Source organism: Sander vitreus, chromosome 15 (assembly GCF_031162955.1).
Source record: "Sander vitreus isolate 19-12246 chromosome 15, sanVit1, whole genome shotgun sequence".
NCBI lineage: Eukaryota > Metazoa > Chordata > Actinopteri > Perciformes > Percidae > Sander > Sander vitreus.
In genome coordinates this window covers 368,321-381,563 of record NC_135869.1, presented here as the reverse complement: position 1 = coordinate 381,563, position 13,243 = coordinate 368,321, and the positions used below count along the sequence as shown (strand labels likewise).

General features: G+C 42.5%; 1 pseudogene across 1 annotated transcript; it reads left to right on the top strand.

The window, feature by feature from the left end:
- Positions 1 to 4,184: 4,184 nt before the first annotated feature.
- LOC144530222 (keratin, type I cytoskeletal 13-like) lies at positions 4,185 to 12,833 on the top strand (annotated as a pseudogene). The gene is made up of 8 exons (XR_013503088.1): positions 4,185 to 4,404; positions 4,692 to 5,025; positions 6,774 to 6,856; positions 7,627 to 7,783; positions 9,168 to 9,329; positions 10,682 to 10,807; positions 11,059 to 11,282; positions 11,391 to 12,833. The product of XR_013503088.1 is annotated as a keratin, type I cytoskeletal 13-like (transcript).
- Positions 12,834 to 13,243: the final 410 nt, after the last annotated feature.

Genomic DNA, 13,243 nt, shown 5'->3' with positions numbered 1-13,243 from the left:
AGATTGGAAAGATAGTCTAGCTAGCTGTCTGGATTTACCCCGCAGAGATCTGAGGAGCAGTTAACCATCTTTCTCACACATCCACCAGAGGTTAGAACGCCAACACAGAGACAGAGGAAGGTGACGGACAATCGGCCGAAAAGAGGGACATCCAGCAGAATTTCCAGTCGCACCAGAGCAATCCCGGAAGTAGAGCGTCGTGGATATAGACTAGGGTTACCCTAACTACCCTAATTATAAAGGAGCTCTTTGTGACACCAAAGAACATCAGTCAAGTCAACTTTATTGTCAATTCTGCAGCAGGTGCCAGACATACAGAGCAATCGAAAATACGTTTCTTTCCGAGTCACGGTGCAAAAATGACATACAACAAGCATAATATAAAATATAAGAAATATATACAAATATAGATAAAAAAAAGATAAGGAAAATATAAAATACAGTAATGCATTCAAAATAGTGCAAATTAATGGCAAAACCCAATAGTATAGAAAACTAAAGATATTGAAAATGTGCAATACAATAAGAGTTCCTGGGTGTCTTTTTTCAGTCAATCAAGAGAGAGAGAGAGAGAGAGAGAGAGAGAGAGAGAGAGAGAGAGAGAGAGAGAGAGAGAGAGAGAGAGAGAGAGAGAGACAGAGAGAGAGACAGAGAGAGAGAGAGAGAGAGAGAGATCAGGGTGTGCAGTTTGTTTCTACCTGCAGGTATGAAAGTTAATAAATTAACTATTGATGCATGCAGAGACACAGGGGCTCACATATGATGGCATCACTCAGCGATGAGTGCTTGGATTCTCTGGCTGCAGGCCTGAAGCACATACGTGTGACAGCAGATTGCTGCACATCAATCAGAGCCACTACCTTTTCATTCCTGGGATCAGAGCTCATTCGGCTGCCAGATGAGCAGATTAACTCCGAACTCACGCATCTCAAATCACACGCCCTCTCATCACTCAAACGTGAAAACAAAGCAAAGTTTGTTTTCTTTGCAGAGTCAAAAAGAGACTAAAAACATCTGAGAGAGGTCATAAATGAAATATTTGATTCAATAAAGTTTATTGTATCTCTGTATTTTATCAATTAGCAGCGGCGGAACTGCGGCTCCAGCCCCGAATGTTTTCTCAAAAGCCCTGAATCTTTTACTCATTACTCGTTACTAGTTTTATTGTATTGGTATCATTTGACTCTAAATAACGCTCAATGTTAACCCTTGTGTTGTCTTCCCGTCAACCTTGAAAAAAAACCCTTTTTTTTCCAACTTTTTTTCACAGTTTTTTTTTGCTTTTTCCAACGTTTTAAATTGTAAAATTTTTCTTCTGCACATTTTCAGCACTTATTTCTACGTCCCATTTCTTTCTGATATAAAACAAAAATTAAAAAACGGGCCAATGTGACCCGAAGTCAACACAAGGGTGGTCCTTGCACACTGAGTCCGACATTGTTGTGCTTTTGTACTTTTACTTAAAGTGATGAATTGCAGATTTGAATCCAGTTCTGTGTCTCGGCAGTGTTGGCAGAAGAACGGTGTTTGGCTTCCCTCTGTGACACCAGTCCATCCGCCAGACGACCCCAAGCCATCTCGGCAAACCTCCACAGCTCTTCTCCATGGGAATAATGTGTAATTACCCATGCATTCATGTGTTCATCACATTACAGTTGCAGCTGAACTGGGAGCCTCGTGAGCGGACTGTTGGGTGTTTATTAGCAGAGTTTAAGATGGATTCAGCCTGCAAGAAAAAAATGCAGCAGTGTTCAACTGGGAGGATATAAGGTGTGGATGTAGATCTGATGTTTTGTAGTATTTCTAAACTGCCAACTTTTCCTTAAACGTTCTGAAACGGTTTTGTATCGTCACAAATCTTTGGTCTGATCCATCCATAGAGGCGCCACGCAGTATTGTTTCTTCAATACTGTTTGTGTGTTTTCTTTCTTTAGGTATTCTTAAATAAGTTGTGTCACAAGAAGTATAACTGCTTTTGTTCAGCACCACAATTTATAGATCTGATGTTTCAGTGACCAGATGTCAAGAGCGTATGTTTCTAGAATAAAAACAACCTCAAAGACTTAAAGCGTCTATGTATAGCATCTTAAAAAAAAGTGCTTGCAAAGTGCTTTGACAGAGGAAACAAAAGCACATTCAAATCAAATGACAGTATTCATGAGTAGTGACTTTTAAAAGCCGAGACGAAGAGCCTCGGGTTCAAGCGGTTCCCACCGAGAACACAAACACATACCACAGCTGAAACTTTATCTTTCTGGGTATAACACATGATATACGCTGCAGGTTACCATGACAACACAACAAACCGACGCTCTCGCTCTCTCTGGGCACCCGACGGCGTTTTCCCACAGCCTGCACCTGGAGCAGAATGCTGTCAGACCGACAGGTGAGAGCCTGCTTCCCAGGAGGCGTTTTAGCACCGTGTGCTGCAGAAACTGGATGTACTGTGTCAGTGTGTTCACCGAGAGGAAGAAGTGCTTTTACTATATTCTGAAGTTAAAGTAACAACAGAGGTGGAATGAAACAAAGTGCACCGAGTACTGTAACTGAATGTAGATTAAAGTTACCTGTACTCCAGTGTTTCTGTTCTACAAAGTACTTTTCACTGCACATACATCTGACAGCATCAGTTACTTTACAGGATATTATGCAATATCATCAGCTAATAAATTATGATGTCACTTCAGCCTGTTCTTATGAAGCATCTATACATATAGCTCTGGAAAGTAAAGCTCTGTAATTGGTATGTATTCCACGTATTCATTACTGTCAGCAGCACACTGACTGCTGCTGGACAAGAGTGTGAAGATCCTCATGTGCCAGAGAAGAAATAGTAGAAGTTAAGGAGAAAAGCATAATGCTCACTTTTTGTTGGATAAACTCATCTGCATCGGCCTCTGAAGGTAATGTCACTTCAAGGTGCTCCGTACCCGGCTCACACTCACCATTTCTCGGCCATATTTAACTTTAAAGACGCTTAACATAACTGTCACGTGTTGTGCATATGTTTTTGTATCATACGAACCCTTTGATAAGAATGCGTTGGCAAATGCTACTTCCGAAAGGGTTTCAATGCTTTTTGATGCCAAACCTTTTGTTACTCAGAGCTGGTAGAAGTACTCCGATCATTCTGTTGAGTAAAAGTAGTAATACCACAGTGTGGAAATACTCTGTTACAAGTAAAAGTTTACATTTTACTTAAAAGTGCAAAAGTGCATCAACATATGATTAAAGTAGCAAAAGTTACAGTGCTCATTCTGCAGATTGGCTTATTTCAGAATAGTGTATATTTTATTTATTGATGCGTTCATGTGTTCATCACATAAAAGTTGCAGGTGAACTGGGAGCTTTGTGAGCGGACTGTTTGGAGTTTACGATGGATTCAGCCTGAAGAGAAAGAATGGAGGATGTGAATGTAGATCTAATTTTTGCAATGTTTCTGAGCTGCAGTGAACACATGACAGAACCAGTTTTGGGATGTGCGACTGTTTAAACAGATCTGCATTGTTGCACAGACAGAACATCCGCAGAGGAGAAAGAAGTATTCAGATTACTGCAGTAAAGTTACTAATACCAAACTGTAAAAATACTCTGTTACAAGTAAAAGTCCTGCATTGTAAATGTTACTTACAGACTTTTATTGAAGTATCATCAGGAAAATGTAGTTAAAGTATTAAAACATTTTAGAAAGTGTAAAGGATCAACCAGCTGTGTGTGTAATGGTCTGATCCTCTCAGCTGACTTGTAGCCGTTATATTGTTGGCTAGTTTACTTTAGAATCAAACATCAGATTTATAAACTACATGTGTTTAATGAGCAGGAATCTTAATGTGTAAAGTAACTAGTAACTAAAGCTGGAACAGATGAATGTAGTGGAGTAACTAAAGTAACTAGTAACTAAAGCTGGAACAGATGAATGTAGTGGAGTAAAAAGTACAATATTTCTCTCTGAAATGTAGCAGAGTAGAAGTAGAAAGTGGCATGGAAAAAAAAGTAATGTACAAATACCTCAACATTTGGACTTAAGGACAGTACTGGAGCAGCTGACTCGCCCAGACTCCAGGGCAGTAACATTTCCAATAACTTAACTAAAATAGAAGAAACTGGAGGGTGTGTCGTCCCCGCCCCTCACCTGCAGATCAGCCCACCTGAGCGTCTTTAAAAGAAACAAACTGCTCCGTCTCTCCTCACTCCTCTTCTTCCCCCTGCACCGGAGAACAGACACTGCTCTTTAATCTCTCCATCATCATGACAATGGTGTACTCCTCCCGAAGCTCCATGGGCGGCGGCTTCGGCGGTGGTGGCTTCGGCGGCGGCGGCTTTGGCGGCGGCGGCAGCAGCCGAGCATCCTTCGGCGGAGGCATGAGCGCGTTCAGCATGGCAGGAGGAGCCGGAGGAAGTGGGGTCAGTGCTTTTTTTTCAACATTTTTAGTGCTTTCTTTTAATGTCCCTTTTTTTAAGCTTTTGTTGCTTTTTTTGTTTTATTTGTTCTTAATTTACCTCCTTGAATGCAAGTTCAAAAGCTGAATTTGAACTTCCTGAAGAAGGCTGGATGCCGAAAGGTGTTGAAGTGATGTTTTTAATCCGATTCTTCTCTGAATGTGCCACATTTTGCCTTTTTAAAAAAAAATGAATGCCTTGGATTTGTTATATTTTTAATGCTCACTTCTGTATCTGTCTTGCTTCCACAGGTTAGGGTTTCCCAGGCCAGCAGGAGTTTCTCTGCCGGTGGCGGCGGCTACGGCTTCGGTGGCGGAGCAGGTAGTGGTTTTGGCGGGGGTGCAGGCTTTGGCGGTGGTGCAGGCTTCGGCGGGGGGTGCAGACGACAGCCTCATCGGCAACGAGAAGTTCACCATGCAGAACCTCAACGACCGCCTGGCCACATACCTGGCCAAGGTGGCAGCGCTGGAGAAGGCCAACGGCGAGCTGGAGCTGAAGATCAGACAGTTTGTGGAGAGCAAGGTCGGCCCGTCAACCAGAGACTACAGCGCCTTCCACGTCACCATCGCAGAGCTGCAAGGGAAGGTGAGGAACAGGGGCAACATGGGAAATGGTTTTCAGGGTCCACCCGTTCTCACTCCCAACTCGTAAAATACTGACGCTTGGTCCGTTCCTCTCAGCATCAGATACAGACACAAAAATCTCCCTTCAGTGTCTGTATGGAACACACCGGGCAGAGCAGCAGCACAGCGGCGCTGTAAGATGACGTAGTATTAAGAGAGACAACAGTAGAGAGTAGTATGTAGAGACACAACAGTAGAGAGTGGTATGTAGAGCGACAACGGTAGAGAGTAGTATGTAGGAGACCGGGGTTAGTGTCCCATTCTTGTCCCGCGTGTCAGTCAAATCACGTCCCGACCCAGAGTGTCAAAAAGCAATGCCAAGTGTCCTGACCAAACACGTCTAAATATGACGCCAAAGATACCTGAAAAAGCATCACTTTCTGACGCCATGGGCGTGAGAATGGGTTGTCAGGGTGGTGGCTGTAGTTAGAGGTCCAGGCCAGGGACTCTGTCCTTCTCAAGTTAACAGAAGTATTGTCCTTGGAAAAATGTAAAGAAAATTAACAAAACTGATCTTAAGCTTTCAAATTCCACAAATCATAAAAGAAATACAGCCAATCAAGAGAAGTCATAATTTTGGTGAGTTTGTCAACAAAACATGGGGTCGTGCATGGGGTTGTCTGTAGACAAAGTCCTAACCATTACATTAAAGCAATACAGAAGAAAAGAAATAACTCAAGTATAAGAAAGTTGTTTTGTCTTTGCTGTAAAGTAAAGGTCAGGTTTTTCTCAAGATAAGAAAATTAGCCAACTGAACTTAACCATGGCAGCTCTCACCTTCCGTAAATAATGACGATAGTAATTAAAAGAAAAGAAAGTGAACAAATAAAATGTATTACAGACATCTAAATAAATGCAATACAGGGGAAAAGACATAACAGTGGAAGTCAAAAAGCAGCCTGTGAATCCATGCAATAAATGACATCTTTTTCTTGAAGTATTTTTGCAAAAACATTGATCATTAACTCATGAATTAGCACACTAAATAAAGGAACAATCAGGGAGACAGCTGTGTAATTTAAGGCGGTGAGAAGTGAATCAGAGCCCCCGGTGATCGGATGGATGTTGCTGGATAACAACAGGACGACCACACCTGTTTGGAAGGGATCCAGGTGAAGCTGCCATGCCTCAAACACTCAAGCTGCTACACACACAGAGACGACCTGAAACACTTTTCCAGCCACGTGTGCAGCACACCCCCCAACAACAATTGCCTTTATGGGATAAAGCCAACATACTCCCTGGCAATATTCCAAAAAAAATTTATTAGAGATGGGGTATATCATTTAAGGGTAGAGTTCTTTTTGAAACATCTTTGTGTTCGTACAACGTTAAGACTTCTTGTATTTCCTATCCTTAAAGAAATGTCCCAGTATGACCCAGAAAAATATGGTTTTCACAAAATACAGGGAGGAGGAAGGGACTATTACAGATTTAGTTATGCGTTTACTTACATTATTTTTTTATGGTCAATATATACACACACCGGGTAGGTGAAATGTCTTTTCTTTGTGGTGTGTAAATGTACATATAGGAAGTGGTAAAGAATGTGTTAACCCTTGTGTTGTCTTCCCGTCCCGTTTTCTGGGTCCAAATTTTAAATGGAAACCTTGTTTTTACAACATTTGGTTGTTTTTTTCCGACACTTTACCCGATGCAGGATTGAGGTTTTCCTGTCTGATGATGAAAACAACTTCACTGTGTTTTCAGATTAAGGATGCCATCCTGCTCAGAGGGACGGTCTCGCTGAGCATCGACAACGCCCAACTGGCTCAGGATGACTTCAGACTCAAGTCAGTAACTCTTCATCATCACACCCATCTTTGTCTTTTTCTCCTGCAAGATCTGACACACTTTTGTGATTCTGTGATGGCAGCCAGCCATCACAGAATCAATGCAAAGGAAAGTGTGAATGAAGCATTCTGACACAATGTTTCCAAGCCAAATGAAAGAGCAGATAGACAGCAGCAGGACTGTCTGCAGTTTGTGGTTATTGTTATTATCATCAGCATCATTCCCTCTGCTGGCTGTTTTGCAGAATGCAGCAGCTGGATTTCCTGCCAAAATACAGACAATTCAACTGTCAATATCCAATGCAAACATGTAAAAACAGTCAAAGATAAATCTGTGAAAAGGTTTAAAGTTTGTGTATAAGTTGCAAAGATTTCATAGTTTAAGAAACGTCTTGAGAATGTCTAAATTGAAGTCATACCAGGCTGAACTTCATACTTGTAACTCAGGTGTCTCAGGTTAACTGGCAGCTTTAATATAACCACTTGTGTTGACCTTTTAAAAAAAAAAAAAAAAAATCAGAAAACCTTTTCTTTGAAATTAAAAAGTTTTTGTATGCTCCGTTTGTTTTACTTTGAAAATTCTTCATGTGAAGAAATTATGAGCTCTTTTACAATTTCCTGCTTGTTCTTTGTCAACAGAACTTGAGCGTTGATATCATTTCTGTCCAAATTGAATTCAGACTACAAATATTTTCTACATTCAAGAAACAAGTTTTCATTGGTTCATTTTAATCTGGATTGGATTAGATTTGATCCGATAAACTGTGCAGGTTTGAGAACGAGCTGTCGATGCGTCAGTCGGTGGAGGCCGACATCGCCGGGCTGAAGATGGTGCTGGGAGAGCTGGGCGTCGCCAAGACTGACCTGAGCATGCAGATTGACAGCCTGAAGGACGAGCTGGTGACCATGAAGAAGAACCATGAAGAGGTACCAGCATTTCACATTTAAGTTTTTGATCATAACTAGTCTCGCATTGCCAGCCCCATCTCCACAGCTGCACTAAGGTCTGGCTACACCACAGATGCATTCTGGGATAGGAGAGAGAAGAAAAAAAAAAAAAACAACTCACACGCTCTGGGTTGTTTGCATTTCTTTAAACCTATCCCAGTCATCGTGAGCGGCGCTAAGCTCCGCTCTCAGCGACTGTGGCTCTGCTAAATAATTTCAGGAAGGAACTTGTTTTGGTGGAACATTTGCACCCCACAAAAGAAAACTCCTCATCCAATATTAAATGAAGTTAACTGTTGACACAATACAGTAACATGAGCTGTTTAAATGAGCTGATACATGGTTAAACCTCATTAGCTCTTACCAGTGTATCTCCGTGTGTACTTCGTCCACAGCAATCGGTCCCCAAATGTCCCAGTTAGAGGGGAAATGCCCTAAACATATTCTCTGTAAATCTTTACAATCATTTCCTGAAACAACCAAGCAGACCTGCCTTGTTGCACCATCCACATCTTCTTCAGAACTCATATTTTCAGCGTGTAGCTCGCTAGCTCGAAGGTTGCTAATAGAACGGAGTTTTGAGAATGGGAATATACAGCTTCATCCTGCAAAATGTACTTCTGTTAATCCAGACTAAAATGTAAATAACATACAATATGTCAACATGAAACTTTCTCAGATAATCACTGACATTCAAGCAGTTATTTTTTGTATTTACAAGTTTTGTTTAAATGTGCAAATGAGGCATTACCTCAAGTTAACTTTTGGTGAATTTAGGAGAAATCTACAGACAAAGTGTAGTCAAATAAAGGTTGTCTCTGTTAGGAAATGCGAGGCTTGGACACAAAAATGCAGAGTTGAGGTAATTTCTTAAACAAAAGACTTACAAAATAAGGTGTCCTGAGGAAGGTAGGCACAAACAAAGATAAACCAGAAGACATGACAGGGGAAAACCAACCAGGAAGGAGCAATGCAGGGAAAACGAGGAATGGAAGACAATGAACCAACACAAGACAAAGACAGCACAGAGACTAAATACACAGGGTAATCAGGGTGAAACAAGGGACAGGTGACATGAGGGCTCAGGAACAGGTGAAACACATCAGGGCGGGGCATACAATCAAAAAGGCGGGAAAACACAAGGCAGGAAGTAAAACAAGACATAACAGGTTAGAGAGAGAGAGAGAGAGAGAGAGAGAGAGAGAGAGAGCGAGAGCGAGAGAGACTACAAAATAAAACGGGAAAAACTACAACAGAAACCCAATATCGTGACAGTCTATCCACAAGTCTGAAAGAACATGAACTGTTTTTGCCTGTAGTGTGTCCCCGTAATTGTAACGTTACATCCTCCCTCCTCCTGCAGGACCTGATGTCCATGCGCACTCAGATGAGCGGTCAGGTGAACGTGGAGGTGGACGCCGGTCCGCAAACCGACCTCACCAAGATCATGGACGAGATGAGGGAACACTACGAGATGCTCGCCGCCAAGACCAACAAAGAGCTGGAGTCCTGGTTCCAGTCCAAGGTGGGAAGGCTAAAGCCCCTGACACACCAACCCGACGGCCGACCGTTGGCAGAAAAGGCAGTTGGACTGATCAGTCGGCTCCCTGAGGTCCAAAAAGTGCCTCAGAACACACCGAAGTGACGCCGATTTGAGATTATGTTCGGTGCGTGCGCGAGACGTAATACGTAATACGCTAATCTGTATTGTCGCCCAAAAAATGAAAACCGGCAGCTGATTGGACGAACGTGTCACGTGGGACTGGCTGCTCCCGGATTTTTCAACCAGGCTTAACGGCAGCTTCGTTATCGAAGTATCGGAATACGATCTCATATTTTACGTAGATAGTTCAACGAAACGTGTTTCTGAAAACATTTGAAGAGAGCAACAGGCCGTGCAGTTGCTGAATCTGTCTTCATTTCAGATCAACAAAGGTCAGTTTAAAAGATTGGTCACGCTCATCCCGCTCGTCATTTCCAGGTTAGCACTCCACCGTTCAGATTGGTCATTGAGTCCGACTGCCCGCCCTCCGACCCAGCAAGTCAGGGCGGCCAAAATTAAAGCCGACAACTCCTCCGACGGACGACGGCACGGAACACACCAAACAGACTTGAGTCACCGACCTCGCCAGACTGTCTGACGGCCGATTATCGGGTTGGTGTGTCAGCGCCATAAGATTCTGCTAAGAGTCTGAGCAGGGGTGATTTTAGCCCTTTTTTAGGAGTGCTTCAGGACACCTAAACTTGATCCCGGCACCCCTAAAAAATAATTGTTGAAAAAAGAAAGTCTGTGTTTGACAAGCTCCCACGAGATCAGTTGTTGAGCCACCTAGGACATTGCAGTTTCAGCTCAAAATACATACACAAAATTTCAGCATCAAAATTATGTTGAAATGCACAGTTAGCAGTATTTAAAAAAAGATACTTTAAAAAGGGTGCCAGGCACCCCTAAAGCTCTGATCCTAGAATTGCCCCTGACTCTGAGTATTGAAGAGCATGCTCAGGCTTGCTAACCGCATCTCTTCTGACAGGCGATTTAGAGTCCCTTCGTTTAGACACAACAGGCTAAAGAACTCTTTAATACATCAGTCTATCCTCTTGCTAAACCAAAATCAAAGTGTGCTCCCAATGAAGATCTGGATCTGAGGATTTCATGAAACATGATTCTCTGTCATGGCCGTTTTTAACTATGTGTATAATTGTTTTCTAACTTTGTGTGTACTCTTCTTTTTTGAGCCAAGCTGCTCGGAAATGCAAAATGAATTTCAGTGTTAAATGATAATGAAGTTGTATTATATCGTGAAGATGTACGCCAACGAATATGTTTTTGTTTTCTGTCTTTTGATGACTTCCTCTCTCTCCTCCTCCACCTCCCAGTCGGAGATGCTCAGTAAGGAGGTGGCGACCACAGAGATGACGATCAAATCGACGGTCTCGGAGGTGAAGGAGGTGAAGAGTCAGCTTCAGGCTCTGGAGATCGAACTCCAATCACAACACAGCATGGTGAGAGCACAGCGCTGTTACTAATGCTAACTTTGTTAGCATGCACTGACTCTCGATCGAGCCCGCTTTTTAATAAGCTGTATATTTTCATTATTATTTATGATAACAGACTCCCAGGTCAACGCATTTTTTTTAAACAGGTTTGTATGATGTCATATGAAAACTTATGCGCAACAATTCGCATGATATCGAAAAGAGTGGCACAGTGATAGCGTCTTTACAGTTAAGGGCTTCACTGTCTCTCCCTGTAGAAAGCGTCTCTTGAAGCCACACTGGCCGACATCCAGGGCCGCTACGCCATGCAGCTGAACGGATACCAGATGATGGTGAGCGGTATGGAGGAGCAGCTGGTGCAGCTGAGGGCTGACCTGGAGAGACAGGGACAGGAGTACCAGATGCTGCTGGACATCAAGACCAGACTGGAGATGGAGATCGCCGAGTACAGGAGGCTGCTGGATGGAGAGGCCGGCGGCGGGTTAGAAGAGATCAGAGATTCAATCCAACTGTGGTTTCATTTATCCATGATATCAAACACTAGATCCATCTAACTTCCTGTCTCTCTCTCTCTCTCTCTCTCTCTCAGTTCGACAGGTTTGTCCTCTTCCTCCTCCTCCTCCACCGTCATCAGCAGCAGCACCACAGTCGTCAAAAAAGTCATCGAGGAGACCATCTGAGACCAATCATACGTCTTACGTCTGACCCGGGGGTGGAGCCAAATCTCCACTATATCAGGAACATATGAACACACTATAAACACACATTGAGGTATCTGATTTGGGGTCTATTCTTATTCTAAACATTGATGCATTTACATCGAATTGATTTGGGAAATCAGTGGCGATACCCAGCCCTAGATATGACAACTTTGACATGAATGAAGGTTGCCTGAATAATGGCTGTAAAAGATTAGTGACTACGTTTACATGCACATAATATTCCGGTTTTTGTCCTCATTCTGAAAAAGAAAGCTGTTTCCACGGCTATAGAAAGTCAATATTCCACTTATATTTCTGTTTACATGCAGCTGTACAAAACAGGATTTTTTCCGGTGGCTTGTTGGAGCGTGTGAACACAGCCTCCCTCTTTCATTCCTTGAACTAGCTTGTTTAAAAGGTCGGCATTGTGATGTTTGTGCATATCCAAAAACCTGTTGGTATCCAAGTCTTTGATAACGTTTTGTCACAGAATAACCACACCCTGGGGAAACCTTGATTACTCACGTTAAGTCTAGGGTTACACATATATATTCGAAAACTAGAAAAAGCTAAGGAGTTAGGGATCAGAGGCCTACCTTGGTCCTCCGATCTGCAGCCAGCTTGCTTCCTTTTCACTCGTCAGTCTTTGCAGTGTCACACAGCGTAGACACTCAGTTGACAGTTCATTTGTAAACATTCATATGCGGACATCACGGCAACACAAACTTGGTGGGGAAATATCATGACTAATCAGAAACATATTCCATCTTCACTGACTCCGTTTGCCAGTCAGTCTCTCTCTGAACTCCTCAGACAATGAGCCTCTCATTGTCTGCTTTACAGCTGCCTATTAGCTCGGTGACACATGTAGGCAACACCCACCCCAACCCAGTGGCCAATAAACTAACAGCTACCATAATGGTCAAAAAGTAGCTGTGTTTCTCCTTGTTTACTTTTGGCCATGCATCTCTACCACAGCCCTGCAATTGGTCGGCTGGTTGTTTTGTGTACAACAACCATAGCAATGCACCGAGCTGACCGTACGCTGTAAACTAGCGAGAGGCTGTAAACTGTCACAAACTGCGGTAAAAACCCTAATTGGGATGCAAATTCTGAATGCGCTGTATACCTGTCCAAAAGAATGCTTCTAAAACCTGAATGATGACGGCATATCACACGGAATATGCTGTTTACATGACCTGTATCAAATTTGTGGAATATTAGTGTGCATGTAAACATAATCAATGAGTCAAAAGATTTTCATCGTGTGATAGTTTGGGTCGGGGACAACTTTACTGCCAACAAAGTTTCTGTCTTCTTTAAGGAATAAAACTCAACTAAACTCAACCAGACGTGTCTGAATGTTTCTGAAACAGCAGTTTGACAAAAGAAATATCAAGTGAAGGAACAACTTCCATGTTTCCATAGCTTTTCATGTCATGGTCTACTCAGTAGACTGTTTGACGACTGAGTAACTCCTCTGGCTGTGGAAGCTTCCTCAGGATGTGTTTGGAAAACGGACCTGTAAAATGAACCTGTACAGATGTACCTTATAAAGATGACACTGGGTGAATATTCAGGATAACATAACAGAAAACGTGTGATCATGAGGTAAAGAACCACACTTTGAAAAAGTTAAGACAAAAAGAGAAATTTGAATTTTTGTTTTTATCCTATTAGACATTTTTGTAAAATGTTTTCATAGTTAGCATACGAATTCTTGACATTTGACCTTTTGGAT